The sequence below is a fragment of the Lissotriton helveticus genome, chromosome 3_2 (genome assembly GCF_964261635.1).
Source record: "Lissotriton helveticus chromosome 3_2, aLisHel1.1, whole genome shotgun sequence".
In the NCBI taxonomy this organism is placed as follows: Eukaryota; Metazoa; Chordata; class Amphibia; order Caudata; family Salamandridae; genus Lissotriton; species Lissotriton helveticus.
In genome coordinates this window covers 475,741,395-475,763,600 of record NC_136062.1, presented here as the reverse complement: position 1 = coordinate 475,763,600, position 22,206 = coordinate 475,741,395, and the positions used below count along the sequence as shown (strand labels likewise).

At 52.7% G+C, this 22,206-nt stretch overlaps 1 protein-coding gene across 1 annotated transcript in view; it reads right to left on the bottom strand.

Moving 5' to 3' along the window:
• LARGE2 (LARGE xylosyl- and glucuronyltransferase 2) overlaps positions 1–17,898 on the bottom strand; it is a 293,938-nt gene extending 276,040 nt beyond the window's left edge. The window contains exon 1 of the mRNA XM_078684388.1: positions 17,599–17,898. The gene's annotated coding sequence lies outside the window, so the exon portion shown is untranslated. The remainder of the gene's footprint in view (positions 1–17,598) is intronic.
• Between the last annotated feature and the right edge of the window lie 4,308 nt (positions 17,899–22,206).

Here is a 22,206-nt window from a genome sequence, read left to right as displayed (position 1 = left end):
CACTACCACAGCAGCGCCGAGCTCACTGCCTTGGAACCCACTACCACAGCAGCGCCGAGCTCACTGCCTTGAACCCGCCACTACACCAGCGCCAAGCTCACTGCTTTGAACCCCGCTACTACAGCAGCACCGAGCTCACTGCCTTGAACCCCGCTACAACAGCAGCGCCGAGCTCACTGCCTTGGACCCCGCTACCACAGCAGCGCCGAGCTCACTGCGTTGGAACCCACTACCACGGCAGCGCAGAGCTCACTGCCTTGAACCCGCCACTACACCAGCGCCGAGCTCACTGCTTTGAACCCCGCTACTACAGCAGCGCCGAGCTCACTGCCTTGAACCCCGCTACCACAGCAGCGCCGAGCTCACTTTCTTTGAACCCCGCTACCACAGCAGCGCCGAGCTCACTGCCTTGAACCCCGTTACCACAGCAGCGCCGAGCTCACTGCTTTGAACCCCGCTACCACAGCAGCGCCGAGCTCACTGCCTTGAACCCCGCTACCACAGCAGCGCCGAGCTCACTGCCTTGAACCCGCTACTACAGCAGCGCCGAGCTCACTGCTTTGAACCCCGCTACCACAGCAGCGCCGAGCTCACTGCCTTGAACCCGCCACCACAGCAGCAGCGCCGAGCTCACTGCTTTGAACCCCGCTACCACAGCAGCGCCGAGCTCACTGCCTTGGACCCCGCTACCACAGCAGCAGCGCCGAGCTCACTGCTTTGAACCCCGCTACCACAGCAGCGCCGAGCTCACTGCCTTGAACCCCGCTACCACAGCAGCGCCGAGCTCACTGCCTTGGACCCCGCTACCACAGCAGCGCCGAGCTCACTGCCTTGGAACCCACTACCACAGCAGCGCCGAGCTCACTGCCTTGAACCCGCCACTACACCAGCGCCGAGCTCACTGCTTTGAACCCCGCTACTACAGCAGCACCGAGCTCACTGCCTTGAACCCCGCTACAACAGCAGCGCCGAGCTCACTGCCTTGGACCCCGCTACCACAGCAGCGCCGAGCTCACTGCGTTGGAACCCACTACCACAGCAGCGTAGAGCTCACTGCCTTGAACCCGCCACTACACCAGCGCCGAGCTCACTGCTTTGAACCCCGCTACTACAGCAGCGCCGAGCTCACTGCCTTGAACCCCGCTACCACAGCAGCGCCGAGCTCACTGCCTTGAACCCCACTACCACAGCAGCGCCGAGCTCACTGCCTTGAACCCTGCTACCACAGCAGCGCCGAGCTCACTGCCTTGGACCCCGTTACCACAGCAGCGCAGAGCTCACTGCCTTAGACCCCAGACTCCGCAAAAACAACTGCTGCCGCACTTCTCCACGCTCAACAGTTGGACTCTTTTCCTACCACCACTGTTTCTTCTCATGCAACACCGGAGCATCCGAACACACCACCACCACACTTACCACAACCGCGCCAGAACAACTCCACTGCCTCCTGCTCAACAACTGATCACTTTGCAAACACGCAACCGAGATCTGGGACACTATCGCTTCCATCATCCCAGACACCTGGCTTAGCCCAGCATCCGCAAACGACATCAAGACGGCCACACCCAACGGATATAAGATAGCACACCGGAGCCGCATCAATAAACACAGAGGTAGGATCATCATCATCCCCAAAGAATCCTCCCACTGCACCAATGCCGCAGACGAAACCACCCCGATCATGGATCACCTCATCTTCCAACTAAAAACAGATGCCAAAACCACCATCAGAGGCGCCCTCGCCTAAAAACCTCCAGGAACATGCTTCGGCTTCTACAACACCATTTCGGATTTCTATGCACCACTTCCCATCGACACCAAACACTACATCTTCCCCTACACCTCAATTTTCTGCTCTACGACCCCAACATGGCCCACCTACTCGAAAGCATGAATAACATCACCCCACTAAAATAGTCACCGACAACACTCACATCGCAGAACACCCAATCTTTACAACCAGCAACAGAGTCAAATACAGCCATATCACCGAGGTCAATTGGACGGACCACTCAATCGTCCACTTTACCACGACAGCAGATCCCAGCCCTGCCAACAAGCCTCCCAGCACCTCAAACCACGGCTGGAATAAAGCATCCTACAGCCAATGGACCAACTCCCTCAACGCCCACCCTGACTGCACAACCAACCTGGAACTGACTGTGAAGAACTTCAGCGCCTGGATCACTGACAGCACCAGCAAAGTCGCCCCCATCAAACCCACCAAACTCAAGATATCCACCAAACCTCCCAGCTGGTACACCTTGGATCATAGAATCAGCAAACACAACTGCAAGCAGCTACTAATAAAGTGGCGCACCAGCAAGGAACCAACAGACCAGACCACCTTCAAGACATCACTCAACCACTATCAAAACTCCTGAAAAAGACAACAAAAAAAAAGCTCTAGCCGACCACATTGAAGCCAGCACTATCCACAGCCAAGAACTCTTCTGCCTCTTCAAGGAGTTCTCCAACCCCTCAGCAACTGAAAACACCATCACCCCTTCTCAAGAAGTTTGTGACACCCTGTCTGACTTTTCCACGACAAGATCTCCTCCACCTAAAAACACTTTGAGCCCCAACCCGCAGCCTCCGACAACCTCAGCCTCCTTACTCCCAGAGAAGTTAACTCCAACCACTGATTCAACGCGTGGAACCAGCTCACCACTCATAGCACCACTACCTTCCGTCAACTTAGGAGCACCCACAGACCCCTGTCCCCACCACATGTCCAACCTCTGAAACTTGGCTATCAGAAATAAACTCCCCGCCTTCAACACATCCATCACCGTGGACACCTTCCCAGAAGAATGGAAACAATCAGACCTCAAACCCCTCCTCAAGAAACCTTCAGCTGACCCCAACAAGCTCAAGAATTCCCTGCCCATCGCTCTGCTCCCATTATCCACCAAAGTCACTGAGAAGGCCATTGATCACCAACTCTTGAAATACCTGGAGAACAACGACCTTCTAGACTCATCCCAATCCGGAGTTGGGACAACCCACAGCACTGAAACCGCCCTGATCACAATGACATTAGAACCCTCCTAGACCGGGGGGAAATGGCCACCTTGATCCTCTTCAACATCTCAGCCGCCTTTGACACCATGACAGACCACACCCTGATTGGAGGCTCCACCAGATCGCAATCTGAGAGAAGGTCCTTAAATGGATTGCATCCTTTCTCTCCGGAAGAACCCAGAGAATCCACCTTTTATCTTCTAACCCAAGACCACCATTTTAGAGTGCCCCTCAAGGCTTGTCCCTCAGCCCCAAAATTTTCAATGCCTACATGACCCCCCTTGCCAACATTGTCAGAACCCAGGGACTAAACATCGTATTCTACGCAGACGACACCAAGCTCATTCTCTCTCCATCAGAACACCCAGCCACCACAAGGAACAACTTCTACCCGCGCATGACCAGAGTCACCGACTGACTGCAAAAGAACTGCCTCAAACTCAACAAGACAAAACAGAAGTACGGATCTTGAGGAACAACACGTCCCCATAGAACAACTCCTGGCGGCCCACGGAATTAGGACCCTCACTCACTCCCACCGACAAAGCCTGGAACCCTGACAACATCCTAGACAGCAAACTCCCCCAGAAAAATCATATCAATGCAGTCTCCTCCGCCTGCTTCCTCACACTTTGCATGCCCCTAAAGATCTTCAAATGGGTCTCAGTCAGCATCAGACCGACCATCACTCAAGCCTCATCGCTAGCCGCTTGTCCAACAGCAACACTCTAAATAGGAATCCCACCTCACCTCCTGAAGAGACTTCAGACCATACAGAACGCAGCAGCCAGACTCATCCACAACAACCTCAAATGGACCCACACCTCAAGAAAACTCCACTGGTTCCCCATCCACAAGAGATGTCGATTCAAGCTGCTGACACATGCCTACAAAGCACTGCACAATCAAAGACCAGAATAAATCAACAACCGCCCGAGCTTCCATCAATCATCCAGACACTTGCGCTCCAGCTCCTTCTCCATCGCTCATACCCTTTGCGTCTGCCGAAGCAACAGTAGAGTTCTTTTTCCTACCTCTCCGCGAAATCCTAGAACTACCTCTCCACCCGGACTGCACACTTTCTGCAGAAATTCAAAATGGGACTCCAGACCAGGCTGTTAAATGAATTCCACCCGAGTCCAGACCTGAAGTCTGCTAGATACACCATCCCCAACCTGGACCTACATTCTTCTAGATGCACCGTATCTAGGTCAGACCTTTAATTCTGCTAGATGCACCGTCTCCTGTGCAGACCTGAACTCTGCTACATCCACTGTCTCCTGTGCAGACCTGAACTCTGCTAGATTCACCGTCTCCAGTCCAGATCTGAACTCTGCTAAATCCAACGCCTCTAGTAAGTCTCCAGTCCAGACCTTTAACTCTGCTAGATGCACCGTCTCCAGGCCAGACCTGAACTCTGCTAGATGCATCGTCTCCAGTCCAGACCTGAACTCTGCTAGATGCATCGTCTCCAGTCCAGACCTGAACTCTGCTAGATGCATCGTCTCCAGGCCATCTGCTAGATGCATCGTTTACGGTCCAGACTTGAACTGTGCTAGATGCACCGTCTCCAGTCCAGACCTGAACTCTGCTAGATTCACCGTCTCCAGTCCAGATCTGAACTCTGCTAAATCCAACGCCTCTAGTAAGTCTCCAGTCCAGACCTTTATCTCTGCTAGATGCACCGTCTCCAGGCCAGACCTGAACTCTGTTAGATGCATCGTCTCCAGTCCAGACCTGAACTCTGCTAGATGCATCGTCTCCAAGCCATCTGCTAGATGCATCGTTTACGGTCCAGACTTGAACTCTGCTAGATGCACCATCTCCAGTCCAGACCTGAACTCTGCTAGATGCATCGTCTCCAGGCCAGACCTAAACTCTGCTAGATGCATCGTCTCCAGGCCAGACCTAAACTCTGCTAGATGCATCGTCTCCAGGCCAGACCTGAACTCTGCTAGATGCATCGTCTCCAGGCCAGACCTAAACTCTGCTAGATGCATCGTTTACGGTCCAGACTTGAACTCTGCTAGATGCATCGTCTCCAGTCCAGACCTGAACTCTTCTAGATGCTTCGTCTCCAGGTCAGACATTTAACTCTGCTAGATGCATCGTTTACGGTCCAGACTTGAACTCTGCTAGATAAACCATCTCCAGTCCAGACCTGAACTCTGCTAGATGCATCGTCTCCGGGCCAGACCTGAACTCTGCTAGATGCATCGTCTCCAGGCCATCTGCTAGATGCATCGTTTACGGTCCAGACTTGAACTCTGCTAGATGCACCATCTCCAGTCCAGACCTGAACTCTTCTAGATGCATTGTCTCCAGGTCAGACATTTAACTCTGATAGATACACCATCTCCAGTCCAGACCTGAACTCTGCTAGATGCATCGTCTCCAGGCCAGACCTGAACTCTGCAAGATGCATCGTCTCGAGGCCATCTGCTAGATGCATCGTTTACGGTCCAGACTTGAACTCTGCTAGATGCACCATCTTCAGTCCAGACCTGAACTCTGCTAGATGCATCGTCTCCAGGCCAGACCTGAACTCTGCTAGATGCATCGTCTCCAGGCCAGACCTGAACTCTGCTAGATGCATCGTCTCCAGGCCAGACCTGAACTCTGCTAGATGCATCGTCTCCAGGTCAGACATTTAACTCTGCTAGATGCATCGTTTACGGTCCAGACTTGAACTCTGCTAGATGCCCCGTCTCCAGTCCAGACCTGAACTCTGCTAGACGCATCGTCTCCAGGTCAGACATTTAACTCTGCTAGATGCATCGTTTACGGTCCAGACTTGAACTCTGCTATATGCACCGTCTCCAGTCCAGTCCAGGCCTGAACTCTGCTAGACGCATCGTCTCCAGGTCAGACATTTAACTCTGCTAGATGCATCGTTTACGGTCCAGACTTGAACTCTGCTAGATCTAACGTCTCTAGTAAGTCTCCAGTCCAGACCTATAACTCTGCCAGATGCACCGTCTCCAGTCTTGACCTGAACTCTGCTAGATGCACCGTCTCCAGACCAGACCTGAACTCTGCTAGATGCACCGTCTCCAGTCCAGACCTAGTACTTTGGGACAACAATTCCAAATATTTTGTGCAGAAGAAATCTTGTACATTGTGAGCAGAACTCGGGGGTCAAGGTGCACTGACAGAGCTGTGCATGGAACTGTCACAGTTCTGGGTCGAGGTGCACTGACAGAGCTGTGCATGGGACTGTCACAGACCTGGGTCGAGGTGCACTGACAGAGCTGTGCATGGGACTGTCACAGACCTGGGTCGAGGTGCACTGACAGAGCTGTGAATGGGAATGTTAAAGAATAGGGCAGATGTGCACTTTCGGAGCTGTGGGTGGAAATGTCACAGGAAACCCAATACTGGGAAAACTAAAGTAGTATTATTTGTGAGTCTCTCTCCCTTGTGGTCCCCCACCTGGTGGCCTGATGAGCTTGCCCGCCCCATACCTGTGACCAAAGCCAAAAATCTGGGCTTCCTTATGGATGACAAGCTCATTTTTGGATCCCAAGTCCCTGCCGTGGTTTCATCTTCCTTCACAAGCTAAAGAGGATAAGGAAAATGTTCCCATACATTCCTGATAAGACCAGGAAGAACGCGATCATCTCAGTCCTCTCAAAATTGGACGACTGTTATGGCCTCTACATGAACTTACAAGAAAAGCATGTCGGAGGCTTCAGAATCCTGAAGCCAGAAGTATCCCGGACCTCTCAAAATTCCAAATTCCACTCGATCTCTCCTGGAATCCGGAAGCTGCACTGGATCCCGGTCCACAATCGGGTCAGATGTAAGGCCCTCTGCATGGCTCACAAGGGCCAGCACCCCTCAGGACCTGACTTCCTAAGGCCCTCTTTCCAGTGGTCTGCACCCAACAGACCCCTGTGTACTGAGGGGTCCAGAACACCTACAATCCCAGTGTCAGGAAAGCTACCTGGGAAGGTAGGAGCTTTGTTCCTAGTACAGCTGAGCATTGGAACAGCCTTTCTGACCACATCAGAGCCATTCCATCCCTGCTCACAGAGCCCTCCCATCCCTGCTCACAGAGACACCCCATCCCTGCTCAGAGAGCCATCCCATCCCTGCTCACAGAGACACCCCATCCCTGCTCAGAGAGCCCTCCCATCCCTGCTCACAGAGACACCCCATCCCTGCTCACAGAGCCATCCCATCCCTGCTCACAGAGCCACCCCATCCCTGCTCACAGAGACACCCCATCCCTGCTCACAGAGCCCTCCCATCCCTGCTCACAGAGACACCCCATCCCTGCTCACAGAGCCATCCCATCCCTGCTCACAGAGCCATCCCATCCCTGCTCACAGAGCCATCCCATCCCTGCTCAGAGCCACCCCATCCCTGCTCACAGAGACATCCCATCCCTGCTCACAGAGCCATCCCATCCCTGCCCACAGAGCCACCCCATCCCTGCTCACAGAGACATCCCATCCCTGCTCAGAGCCCTCCCATCCCTGCTCACAGAGCCCTCCCATCCCTGCTCACAGAGACACCCCATCCCTGCTCACAGAGACACCCCATCCCTGCTCACAGAGCCCTCCCATCCCTGCTCACAGAGACATCCCATCCCTGCTCACAGAGCCCTCCCATCCCTGCTCACAGAGCCATCCCATCCCTGCTCACAGAGACATCCCATCCCTGCTCACAGAGACACCCCATCCCTGCTCACAGAGCCCTCCCATCCCTGCTCACAGAGACATCCCATCCCTGCTCACAGAGCCCTCCCATCCCTGCTCACAGAGCCATCCCATCCCTGCTCACAGAGCCATCCCATCCCTGCTCAGAGCCCTCCCATCCCTGCTCACAGAGACATCCCATCCCTGCTCACAGAGACATCCCATCCCTGCTCACAGAGACACCCCATCCCTGCTCAGAGAGCCATCCCATCCCTGCTCACAGAGACATCCCATCCCTGCTCACAGAGACATCCCATCCCTGCTCACAGAGACACCCCATCCCTGCTCACAGAGCCCTCCCATCCCTGCTCACAGAGACACCCCATCCCTGCTCAGAGAGCCATCCCATCCCTGCTCACAGAGACATCCCATCCCTGCTCACAGAGACACCCCATCCCTGCTCAGAGAGCCATCCCATCCCTGCTCACAGAGACACCCCATCCCTGCTCACAGAGACACCCCATCCCTGCTCACAGAGCCATCCCATCCCTGCTCACAGAGACACCCCATCCCTGCTCAGAGAGCCATCCCATCCCTGCTCACAGAGACATCCCATCCCTGCTCACAGAGACATCCCATCCCTGCTCACAGAGCCCTCCCATCCCTGCTCACAGAGACACCCCATCCCTGCTCACAGAGACAACCCATCCCTGCTCACAGAGCCATCCCATCCCTGCTCACAGAGCCATCCCATCCCTGCTCACAGAGACATCCCATCCCTGCTCACAGAGCCATCCCATCCCTGCTCACAGAGCCACCCCATCCCTGACCACAGAGCCATCCCATCCCTGCTCACAGAGCCATCCCATCCCTGCTCACAGAGCCCTCCCATCCCTGCTCACAGAGCCCTCCCATCCCTGCTCACAGAGACACCCCATCCCTGCTCACAGAGACATCCCATCCCTGCTCACAGAGACATCCCATCCCTGCTCACAGAGACACCCCATCCCTGCTCACAGAGCCATCCCATCCCTGCTCACAGAGCCCTCCCATCCCTGCTCACAGAGCCCTCCCATCCCTGCTCAGAGAGCCATCCCATCCCTGCTCACAGAGACATCCCATCCCTGCTCACAGAGCCCTCCCATCCCTGCTCACAGAGACATCCCATCCCTGCTCACAGAGACATCCCATCCCTGCTCACAGAGCCATCCCATCCCTGCTCACAGAGCCATCCCATCCCTGCTCACAGAGCCCTCCCATCCCTGCTCACAGAGACATCCCATCCCTGCTCAGAGCCACCCCATCCCTGCTCACAGAGACATCCCATCCCTGCTCACAGAGACACCCCATCCCTGCTCACAGAGCCATCCCATCCCTGCTCACAGAGCCATCCCATCCCTGACCACAGAGACAACCCATCCCTGCTCACAGAGCCAACCCATCCCTGCTCACAGAGCCATCCCTGCTCACAGAGCCATCCCATCCCTGCTCACAGAGACACCCCATCCCTGCTCACAGAGACACCCCATCCCTGCTCACAGAGCCATCCCATCCCTGCTCACAGAGCCACCCCATCCCTGCTCAGAGAGCCATCCCATCCCTGCTCACAGAGCCATCCCATCCCTGCTCAGAGAGCCATCCCATCCCTGCTCACAGAGACAACCCATCCCTGCTCAGAGCCCTCCCATCCCTGCTCACAGAGACATCCCATCCCTGCTCACAGAGACACCCCATCCCTGCTCACAGAGCCATCCCATCCCTGCTCACAGAGCCCTCCCATCCCTGCTCACAGAGACATCCCATCCCTGCTCACAGAGACACCCCATCCCTGCTCACAGAGCCATCCCATCCCTGCTCACAGAGACACCCCATCCCTGCTCACAGAGCCCTCCCATCCCTGCTCACAGAGCCCTCCCATCCCTGCTCACAGACATCCCATCCCTGCTCACAGAGACATCCCATCCCTGCTCACAGAGCCCTCCCATCCCTGCTCACAGAGACATCCCATCCCTGCTCACAGAGACATCCCATCCCTGCTCACAGAGCCATCCCATCCCTGCTCACAGAGACATCCCATCCCTGCTCACAGAGACATCCCATCCCTGCTCACAGAGACATCCCATCCCTGCTCACAGAGACACCCCATCCCTGCTCAGAGAGCCATCCCATCCCTGCTCACAGAGACATCCCATCCCTGCTCACAGAGACATCCCATCCCTGCTCACAGAGCCCTCCCATCCCTGCTCACAGAGACACCCCATCCCTGCTCAGAGAGCCATCCCATCCCTGCTCACAGAGCCATCCCATCCCTGCTCACAGAGCCCTCCCATCCCTGCTCACAGAGCCATCCCATCCCTGCTCACAGAGACATCCCATCCCTGCTCACAGAGCCCTCCCATCCCTGCTCACAGAGACATCCCATCCCTGCTCACAGAGACACCCCATCCCTGCTCAGAGAGCCATCCCATCCCTGCTCACAGAGACATCCCATCCCTGCTCACAGAGCCCTCCCATCCCTGCTCACAGAGACATCCCATCCCTGCTCACAGAGACACCCCATCCCTGCTCACAGAGACATCCCATCCCTGCTCACAGAGCCCTCCCATCCCTGCTCACAGAGCCCTCCCATCCCTGCTCACAGAGACATCCCATCCCTGCTCACAGAGACACCCCATCCCTGCTCACAGAGACATCCCATCCCTGCTCACAGAGCCCTCCCATCCCTGCTCACAGAGACATCCCATCCCTGCTCACAGAGACATCCCATCCCTGCTCACAGAGACATCCCATCCCTGCTCACAGAGACATCCCATCCCTGCTCACAGAGCCCTCCCATCCCTGCTCACAGAGACATCCCATCCCTGCTCACAGAGACACCCCATCCCTGCTCACAGAGACATCCCATCCCTGCTCACAGAGCCCTCCCATCCCTGCTCACAGAGACATCCCATCCCTGCTCACAGAGACACCCCATCCCTGCTCACAGAGACATCCCATCCCTGCTCACAGAGACATCCCATCCCTGCTCACAGAGACATCCCATCCCTGCTCACAGAGACATCCCATCCCTGCTCACAGAGACATCCCATCCCTGCTCACAGAGCCCTCCCATCCCTGCTCACAGAGACATCCCATCCCTGCTCACAGAGACACCCCATCCCTGCTCACAGAGACATCCCATCCCTGCTCACAGAGCCATCCCATCCCTGCTCACAGAGCCCTCCCATCCCTGCTCACAGAGACACCCCATCCCTGCTCAGAGAGCCATCCCATCCCTGCTCACAGAGACACCCCATCCCTGCTCAGAGAGCCATCCCATCCCTGCTCACAGAGCCATCCCATCCCTGCTCACAGAGACAACCCATCCCTGCTCACAGAGCCATCCCATCCCTGCTCAGAGAGCCATCCCATCCCTGCTCACAGAGCCATCCCATCCCTGCTCACAGAGCCATCCCATCCCTGCTCACAGAGCCCTCCCATCCCTGCTCACAGAGACACCCCATCCCTGCTCAGAGAGCCATCCCATCCCTGCTCACAGAGACACCCCATCCCTGCTCAGAGAGCCATCCCATCCCTGCTCACAGAGACATCCCATCCCTGCTCACAGAGACATCCCATCCCTGCTCAGAGAGCCATCCCATCCCTGCTCACAGAGACACCCCATCCCTGCTCAGAGAGCCATCCCATCCCTGCTCACAGAGACATCCCATCCCTGCTCACAGAGACATCCCATCCCTGCTCACAGAGACACCCCATCCCTGCTCACAGAGACACCCCATCCCTGCTCACAGAGCCATCCCATCCCTGCTCACAGAGACACCCCATCCCTGCTCACAGAGACATCCCATCCCTGCTCACAGAGACATCCCATCCCTGCTCACAGAGACACCCCATCCCTGCTCACAGAGCCCTCCCATCCCTGCTCAGAGAGACATCCCATCCCTGCTCACAGAGCCATCCCATCCCTGCTCACAGAGCCACCCCATCCCTGCTCACAGAGACAACCCATCCCTGCTCAGAGAGACACCCCATCCCTGCTCACAGAGACATCCCATCCCTGCTCACAGAGACACCCCATCCCTGCTCACAGAGCCATCCCATCCCTGCTCACAGAGACAACCCATCCCTGCTCACAGAGCCATCCCATCCCTGCTCACAGAGACATCCCATCCCTGCTCACAGAGCCACCCCATCCCTGCTCACAGAGCCATCCCATCCCTGCTCACAGAGCCATCCCATCCCTGCTCACAGAGACATCCCATCCCTGCTCAGAGCCACCCCATCCCTGCTCACAGAGCCCTCCCATCCCTGCTCACAGAGACACCCCATCCCTGCTCAGAGAGACACCCCATCCCTGCTCAGAGAGCCATCCCATCCCTGCTCACAGAGACATCCCATCCCTGCTCACAGAGACACCCCATCCCTGCTCACAGAGACATCCCATCCCTGCTCACAGAGCCCTCCCATCCCTGCTCACAGAGACACCCCATCCCTGCTCAGAGAGCCATCCCATCCCTGCTCACAGAGACATCCCATCCCTGCTCACAGAGACATCCCATCCCTGCTCACAGAGCCCTCCCATCCCTGCTCACAGAGACACCCCATCCCTGCTCAGAGAGCCATCCCATCCCTGCTCACAGAGACACCCCATCCCTGCTCAGAGAGCCATCCCATCCCTGCTCACAGAGCCATCCCATCCCTGCTCACAGAGACATCCCATCCCTGCTCACAGAGACACCCCATCCCTGCTCAGAGAGCCATCCCATCCCTGCTCACAGAGACATCCCATCCCTGCTCAGAGAGCCATCCCATCCCTGCTCACAGAGCCCTCCCATCCCTGCTCACAGAGCCACCCCATCCCTGCTCACAGAGCCCTCCCATCCCTGCTCAGAGAGCCATCCCATCCCTGCTCACAGAGCCCTCCCATCCCTGCTCACAGAGACACCCCATCCCTGCTCAGAGAGCCATCCCATCCCTGCTCACAGAGACATCCCATCCCTGCTCACAGAGACATCCCATCCCTGCTCAGAGAGCCATCCCATCCCTGCTCACAGAGACAACCCATCCCTGCTCACAGAGACATCCCATCCCTGCTCACAGAGCCATCCCATCCCTGCTCACAGAGACATCCCATCCCTGCTCAGAGCCACCCCATCCCTGCTCACAGAGCCATCCCATCCCTGCTCACAGACATCCCATCCCTGCTCACAGAGACATCCCATCCCTGCTCACAGAGACATCCCATCCCTGCTCACAGAGCCATCCCATCCCTGCTCACAGAGACATCCCATCCCTGCTCACAGAGACATCCCATCCCTGCTCACAGAGCCATCCCATCCCTGCTCACAGAGCCATCCCATCCCTGCTCACAGAGCCATCCCATCCCTGCTCACAGAGCCATCCCATCCCTGCTCACAGAGCCATCCCATCCCTGCTCACAGAGCCCTCCCATCCCTGCTCACAGAGCCCTCCCATCCCTGCTCACAGAGACACCCCATCCCTGCTCACAGAGACATCCCATCCCTGCTCACAGAGACATCCCATCCCTGCTCACAGAGACACCCCATCCCTGCTCACAGAGCCATCCCATCCCTGCTCACAGAGCCCTCCCATCCCTGCTCACAGAGCCCTCCCATCCCTGCTCAGAGAGCCATCCCATCCCTGCTCACAGAGACATCCCATCCCTGCTCACAGAGCCATCCCATCCCTGCTCACAGAGCCATCCCATCCCTGCTCACAGAGCCATCCCATCCCTGCTCACAGAGCCATCCCATCCCTGCTCACAGAGCCATCCCATCCCTGCTCACAGAGACATCCCATCCCTGCTCACAGAGACATCCCATCCCTGCTCACAGAGACATCCCATCCCTGCTCACAGAGCCACCCCATCCCTGCTCACAGAGCCATCCCATCCCTGCTCACAGAGCCATCCCATCCCTGCTCACAGAGACATCCCATCCCTGCTCAGAGCCACCCCATCCCTGCTCACAGAGCCATCCCTGCTCACAGAGCCATCCCATCCCTGCTCAGAGCCACCCCATCCCTGCTCACAGAGCCATCCCATCCCTGCTCACAGACATCCCATCCCTGCTCACAGAGACATCCCATCCCTGCTCACAGAGACATCCCATCCCTGCTCACAGAGACATCCCATCCCTGCTCACAGAGCCATCCCATCCCTGCTCACAGAGCCATCCCATCCCTGCTCACAGAGACATCCCATCCCTGCTCACAGAGACATCCCATCCCTGCTCACAGAGACATCCCATCCCTGCTTGCATTTAGGAAAGAGCTCAAGACCTGGCTTTTTAATAACGAATACGTCCAACTTCTGCGCTTCAGTTCAGCCAGCGCCAAGACACCCTTGGGTATGCGTGCAGTAAGTTATCTCAACATACCAGGCAGCAGGGGTCAGTGATCCTGATGAGATAGCAAGCCCCTGACCTGTCTGTGATGAAGTTACAGGTCGCAGTTGCACAGAGTGCAGGGCCCATGGGTTTCCACTGATACAGGCTGCATATGTCACTGCTCCCAGGGACGCAGGCAGCAGATCTCAGTGCTCCTAGAGACACAGGCAGCAAGCCCCCGCGCTGCCTGTGATACAAGTTACAGGCCCCAGTCGCACACACTGCAGGTACCAGAGCTCCCAATGATACAGGCCGCAGGTGTCTTCTTATAGTAAGAATGGCCATTTATGAACACCAAATGTCTCACATATTTAAATTCTTCCAACACAGCCTATACTCTTACCCCCTTCTACCCTAATTTTGACTACCACTGTCTATGTCTAATAGATTCTCTTTTTTTCAGTAGATTTCAACTAATATAGTAAGATCTGTTGTACAGTTTATAGATAAACAGAGGAATGCGACCATTGTTGTGATTGGAAAATGACTATATAAGATTGATATATTATCCTATAGCTGCTTATAGTGTGTTTATAATCTCAATAGGATCATTAGATCAAATTTTGTGATATTTAATAAATTATGATCTAGACCCAAGACGGAGATACTGTGTACAGTATGAACATATAAACGAATAAGAAATTTGTGATATATGACATGTTTTTTCTATTGTGTTTTTTGTAGTGTTGTGCTTATATGTTTTCACTGCAAATGACGGACTCCTGAAGAAGGCTTATGCCGAAACGCGCGTAGAGTCCCATCTACCGCTTTGCTTATTACACTCAAGCCCCATTTAACATCGGAGTCATCTTTGTTGTTCACTTTGTAATTTTCGTTTTTGTATTTTTTCATTTGACAAATTAATATGTATACCACATACTTTTTAACTTGATAATGTATATTTTTATAAACTGAATATGTTCTACAAAAATGATATATAAAAAATATTTTGGAAATAAAACAAAAATATCAATTTATAATATAGAAATGTTTTGTGTTCTTATCAGTTCTTTACTACAGGTCATAATTACCTTGTAGTCACTCAGTTTCCTTCTTGGGTTTTTGGCTTTAGAATTATTCTCACTACTTATGGTTTTGCAAGAAAGTTCTTACATGTTTCCCTACAAGTAGTGAATGCATCATTAGTAGGGGTCCCCCTTCTTTACAAATAGCGCAGGTGTCTTAGTGACACAGGCAGCAGGGCTCAGTGCTCCTAGAGACACGGGCAGCAGGGCTCAGTGCTCCTGGAGACACAGGCAGCAGGGCTCAGTGCTCCTGGAGACACAGGCAGCAGGGATCAGTGCTCCTAGAGTCACAGGCAGCAAGTCCAAGCGCTGCCTCTGATACAAGTTACAGGCCTAGTCGCACACACTGCAGGTACCAGGGCTCCCACTGGTACAGGCAGCTGGGCTCAGTGCTCCTAGAGACACAGGCAGCAAGCCCCCGCGCTGCCTGTGATACAAGTTACAGGCGCCAGCCGCACACACTGCAAGTACCAGGGCTCCCACTCATACAGGCTGCAGATGTCACTGCTCCTAAAAGGCATAGGCAGCAGGGCTCAGTGCTGCTAGAGACACAGGCAGCAGCCCCCACGCTGCCTGTGATACAAGTTACAGGCCCGAGTCGCACACACTGCAGGTACCAGGGCTCCCACTGGTGCAGGCGACAGGTGTCTTAGCGACACAGGCTGCAGGGCTCAGTGCTCCTGGAGACACAGGCAGCAGGGCTCAGTGCTCCTGGAGACACAGGCAGCAAGTCTAAGCGCTGCCTCTGATACAAGTTACAGGCCTTAGTCGCACACACTGCAGGTACCAGGGCTCCCACTGATACGGGCTGCAGAGGTCACTGCTCCTAGAGGCATAGGCAGCAGGGCTCAGTGCTGCTAGAGACACAGGCTAAAAAAGAGATAAATGAGGGCCCTGAAGCAGGCCTGACTAGACACATAAGCAACAAATTGGGCCTGCAGTGGCCCACCCAAATGCACCCTTGGCCCACTGTTACAAAGATGAATGATACGTAGGTTGAGTTATGTAGAACAGGATAGTAGATTTATTCATAAGATTACTTCCTTGTTGGTTGGTGACAGGAAACAAGTTAGATCCATATTAGACCCCACCAGGAGCAGCCTCCTTGCTGCTCAGCCCATCCATTCCAACTGACTCTCTCTCAGACTCACACTCTCCAAATATTCCGATGACATCGCCATTAGCTATTAGCTGAGCAGCAAGGCAGAGGACATCAATAGAGAGGATCCCTAATCAAGTAATAGATTACAACACCCACCCAAATAAAAATTCCCGGAGCCGGGCCTGCCCCTAACCCCTAAGCTCAGATCCACAGCACCCGTTCCTGGAGGTAGGTCCCAGGAGGTCTATGCCGGCTTATCTCCAAACACCCCTCCCCTCTCACACACAGTGAGCTTCCTCCTGCTCAGACCCTCCTACTGCTTCCCACCCACTGCCAGGTGTTACTGGTCGATCACAGTCGGCACCAGGCTACCAGCTGCCCTGTTCCTGCCATCTTGTGCTGCCCTGACCACCCACACGCAGTACACTAAATCACAATTTGCCCTGGGGTGCATTAACCACCCACACTCAGTATGCTAATTCACATTCAGCCCCAGGGTGCACTAACCACCCACACTCAGTACACTAAATCACAATCAGCACTGGGGTGCACTAACCACCCACACTCAGTACACTAAATCACCATCAGCCCTGGGGTGCACTAACCACCCACACTCAGTACACTAAATCACCCTCAACCACCCACACTCAGTAAACTGAATCACAATCAGCCATGGGGGGCACTAACCACCCACACTCAGTACACTAAATCACCATCAGCCATGGGGTGCACTAACCACCCACACTCAGTACACTAAATCACCATCAGCCATACGGGGTGGGGGGGGGGGCGACCACTCACACTTAGTACAATAAATCATAATCATCCATAGGGTGCACTAACCAACCACACTCGTGCACTAAATCACAATCACCCCTGGGGTGCACTAACCACCCACACTCAGTACACTAAATCACCATCAGCCATGGGGTGCACTAACCACCCACACTCAGTACACTAAATCACCATCAGCCCTGGGGTGCACTAACCACCCACACTCAGTACACTAAATCACCATCAGCCCTGGGGTGCACTAACCACCCACACTCAGTACACTAAATCACCATCAGCCATGGGGTGCACTAACCACCCACACTCAGTACACTAAATCACCATCAGCCATGGGGTGCACTAACCACCCACACTCAGCACACTAAATCACCATCAGCCATGGGGTGCACTAACCACCCACACTCAGCACACTAAATCACCATCAGCCATGGGGTGCACTAACCACCCACACTCAGCACACTAAATCACCATCAGCCATGGGGTGCACTAACCACCCACACTCAGTACACTAAATCACCATCAGCCCTGGGGGGCACTGACCACCCACACTCAGTACACTAAATCACAATAAGTAGCAAACAATGTAAACCAGTGTTGGATCTTACCTGCATCAGCTGCTTCAAATCAGTATCCGGTCCTTCAGCAGGTCCATCGCTTCCAGTGAGCACCAGTCCCTACTGGCCAGTCCACAGCCAGACTCTGGGTCTCTGAAGGTCCCTCCCCAGCACCCTCGTCTGTTCAGGGTCTCTGGTCAGTCTGTGCCCTCTCTGCCCGGCGGGTTCCACTCCCCCCAGCCTCCTCAGCCCCTTCTCTCCGGCTCTCACCAGCCCTTTAAATCACATACTAACGGTTCGATGCCATCGTCTCTCGATTCATTGCCCTGCCTCATCCATTGCTCCGCCATCGCTGATTGAGAAAAACGCCGGCGCGTGCAGAGTACAGCTGCAGGCCGCCTGATTGGAGGAGAGTGCAGGGGAGGCGGAGTCACGGAACCACAACAACAGGACAGGGGTCCAGCGTGTCATTCCGTACTTATGATCCGATTGGATAGTTCGGTGTCCGGAAGTTGCGGCCTTTGGAGCTCAACAGCCAATAGGGGACGGATGCGGAAGCAGTCAGGGGAAGGAACTGTAAACAAAGCCTGCCAGCAGCAGGTCAGGAGAAAAATAAGATGAGGTAAACGTATGCATTGCAGAGAGTGTACACAGAACGGCGCCTTCACTTCATTTATGCAAAGAGGACGAGAAGCAAAATTCACCAACCAAAAAACCTGGCAGACGGCCACAAATGTGTACACATATATTGAATTAAATGTCGCCATGACCCTGAAATATTAGAGACACCAGTAGATGGCGCTCTTTATCCATGGAAGGCGGGAAACGTTAATTACAGAAAGGTACGAGATAAACTGATTTTGGAACAAATGGAGGAAAAAACGCAGAATGGAGATTATTAACAAGCATTGGTAATGCCACAGCCACTATGACTAGCTTTTTCATGTGCTGCAATTTCTACTTTCAGGGACTCACCACTCACATGCATGCTCAGGTAATACGAGCAAGAACTGTCCAGAACCTGTATCGTTAGGTGTCCCCCAAGGATCCTCCCTATCCCCAACTTTGTTCAACCTAGTTATGGAACCTCTCACCACCTTGCTACAAGCATCCAATGTACACTTCACATGTACGCCGATGACTCCTAACAATGTTTCCGCTTTGGCCAATCCTAGAGATGTACATACTGATAGGGGTCATGTCGCCCCAGGCTCACAGGAGGACCTGGAGGCTACACCTAATCTTTCTTTGCTTGTGACTAGCACCTTAGCTGAAAAGGAGACCGATATTTTAACTATAGCTAGTGATTTAACCCATAGGGGTTTGAAAGAGGGGGCGATCCCTAAACAAAAGATTAACACTCAAAAAATTGTTAAATCTAACACGAGCAAAGGGAGAAAGGTAGATACTAGCAAGAATAATGACCCGGCCACATCAGAACCTGTGCCTCCAAATTCGAACATCAATCGAGCTCTTCATACTAGTGACCATGGGGCAGTCCATCATTGCAATGTTGGCCTACCACTGAGTCTTCCAGATGATACTGTCCTAGATAGCAGTCTGGAGGATATTTTGGATTTAAGCGGCGCTGTCACGAATCTAGATGAAGGTAGCGAGGACAATTGTAGCCTAAATATGGCTAACAATAACATCTTGGTCATGTTAAAGACCCTCCTCGAACCAATTGAGGCTAGGCTACGGTGTTTGGAAACCATACTAAAAAACATCCATAAAGATATAAGTGCCCCTAGCTTTAATCTAGATAATAGAATTCCATCTGGAACAAACCAAATGACTAGGCCGCCACCAGCTGCTAAAAATGTAACTATCACAAAATCACTCCCAAAAACCATACCAACCCCTAAAACTCCTGTCCCGACTGATATAGTAGTGCCAGTCCAAGAACTTCCCAAACCACCACATGATAAAGATAAAGATAAGCCTAATAAGCGGGATGTCCGCAGAAATATACATTTACCCCCACAAGGCGCACCATACGTTGTGGTCCTAACAGGAGTCCCGCATTTAAATGATAATTCTAATGAAAATAATAGCGGACTTGTAAATAAAACCATCCATTGGTTGAATGATAATTACCCTCTCCCGTCAGCAGTTAAAAGTAATATTCTGATGGTTGAAAGGGCCCCATGGATTGGGTACAATAAAAAAAGGGCACACGGCGATTGTGTGGTAATAACATTCGAGAATCCATTGACTGCTAAATATATTACTACAAGACCCCCTAGAAATCATGGTCTCTCTGTTACGGCTAGGGCATTATCTTATTTTTATCCTGAGGGCGAACACCCTGACAATAGGTGGAGTTGGACTAGGGACAACAGATATCAAGGGGGTAATATGGGTTGGGCTCCCGATAGAAATCAGTATAACACGCAAGGAGGAGGGAGAGGAGAGGATGGTTGGAATGTAGTGAAACATAGATCAAGGTCCCCTCATTATCGACCACAGAGTTTTGACCAAGGATGGTTGGGCAACCCACAATTCCCTCCAATCTTCCCGTGTTTTAACCGGTTTGATTGTTTGGAAGCAGTGGATTGACTCCCAACGAGAAAAAATGAGGCTTTAAGGTCATCTAAATCTGTGCATCTGGGGCCTATAACATCTCTGGGGCATGATGCGACTCAGGAACTATATGTTGAGCCACAAGTAACCCATGGGGTGGATGAGACTATACTAGGGAGTCCCATCAGTGTCACTGGAGCTATTCTCGAAGACCCACTTACAGAAGAACACTGTAAGGTGGTTTTTTGGAATGTGGCAGGACTAAAGCAGAAAATTTTAAACCCGTCCTGGTGTAATGTTATTGCTGAAGTAGGTATATTAGCTTTACAAGAAACCTGGACCACCACAGCAATACACCTTAATGGTTACAGAACTTATTTTACACCTGCAGTGGGGGGAGCACACGGAAGACCAAAGGGGGGACTGTCCGTGTATATATCGAACCTCCTAGTTACCGATAAAATTACTTTTTTTCCTGGTTCCAGTTATTACCAGAAAATTGTCATTGATACAAGGAAGGGTCTTACGATTGTTCTTTTTAATTTTTACAATAACTGTTTAAGTAGCGTAATCAAGGATGTTTTTGCTAATATAAGTACAGATATACAGAATGTTTTTGAGGAAAAAAAGGGTGAAGTCATGGTATTATGGGGGGGTGATTTTAATTGTTCTTTGTGCAAAAAGGGTCAGAAGGGTATTTGCGGTCTGATGTTGGAGCAGGACATCAGCTTGACGCATTTTGAACATACCCTTCTAGGTGATTCATTAAATGAGATGATTTTTAATTTTGATCTTGGTTTTACGAATGAGCTAGCCCACCACACAATGCCATTTGTTCCAACATTTGTGGGGCGGGGGGCTTCGACTACCATTGATTTTAGCCTTTGTACAAGTAGCTCGGCGGGCAGACTGATTAGCTCCAGTATCATGAACTTACCCTTAAGTGACCACTACCCACAGGTACTAAAAATGGAGAACCTTTTTTCCGCTGTGGATCATGTTGTAGGTCCCAATATTAAGGCGCCGGACGTGAATCTAGGTACCCAAAATGGATATAGCCTTAAATGGAGTAGAGTGGTCCCGGCTGATTTTCTTTTCAAATTAGTGAATAAGTGTAGGAGTAATTTTTTGACCTGCCTGAACGAGCATGCTGACAGTGATGAAATTTTAAATAATTTTTATATTATTTCTATTGCAATCAAGGAGGCGCTGTGGGTTGCAAAGAAAAACTCCCTAAAGCACAATAGAAAATGGTTCGATAATAAATGTACTACTGCCCTATCAAGGCTTAGACAAGCGATCCATAAAACACCGCGGGATGTAACTCGAATTAGAATCCTGAGGAGGGACTATAACACAGCACTGAAGGATAGGAAGGCGGCTATAAGAAACGAGGCTTGGGATGATTTATGCGAGGCATCACAATCAAAGGACCCGGCAGCTTTTTGGAGGGTAATTAATACCCCGCTCCTCTATGAAAATAAGGCACGGATGGAAATTGCCATCCCTGAAGATGAGTGGGTGGCGCATTTTTCCTCGCTCTATAAGGCTGTGGAACCAGTCTGTGACATAAGTCAGGACTTTACGTGCCCAAACATAGATCCAACTAAAGTACTGGTCGTAACCCTGCCCGAAGTTCTGGCGAGCTTGAAGGCAACCAAAGGGGGTAAGGCTGCTGGACCAGATGGCATACCAGCAGACCTCTATAAGGCCAACACTGAATTATGGGGGCCTTTGCTTGTCCAGCTTTTTAATGTTGCTCTGGCTAAGGGCTTAGTTCCTACCTGGCTTACATCGATTATAGTCCCAATATTTAAGAAAGGGGACAGGCAGAACTGCATGTGTTATAGGCCAATTTCTTTACTGGACTCATCTATCAAAATTTTAGGGAGAGTTGTTTTAGATAAATTGCGAATCTGGTCAGAAGAGAATGGGGTGCTATGTGATTTTCAATTTGGGTTCCAAAGAGGCTTAGGGACTATAGAACAAGGATTGAATTTGTTAATCCTGCAGCAGAAGTATGTAAAGGTTAAAAAACAACGTCTATATCTCACCTTTGTTGACTTATCGTCAGCTTTTGACTGTGTTTCACACAATAAATTGTGGTCAATTATGACTGAGTTGGGGGTAGACAAT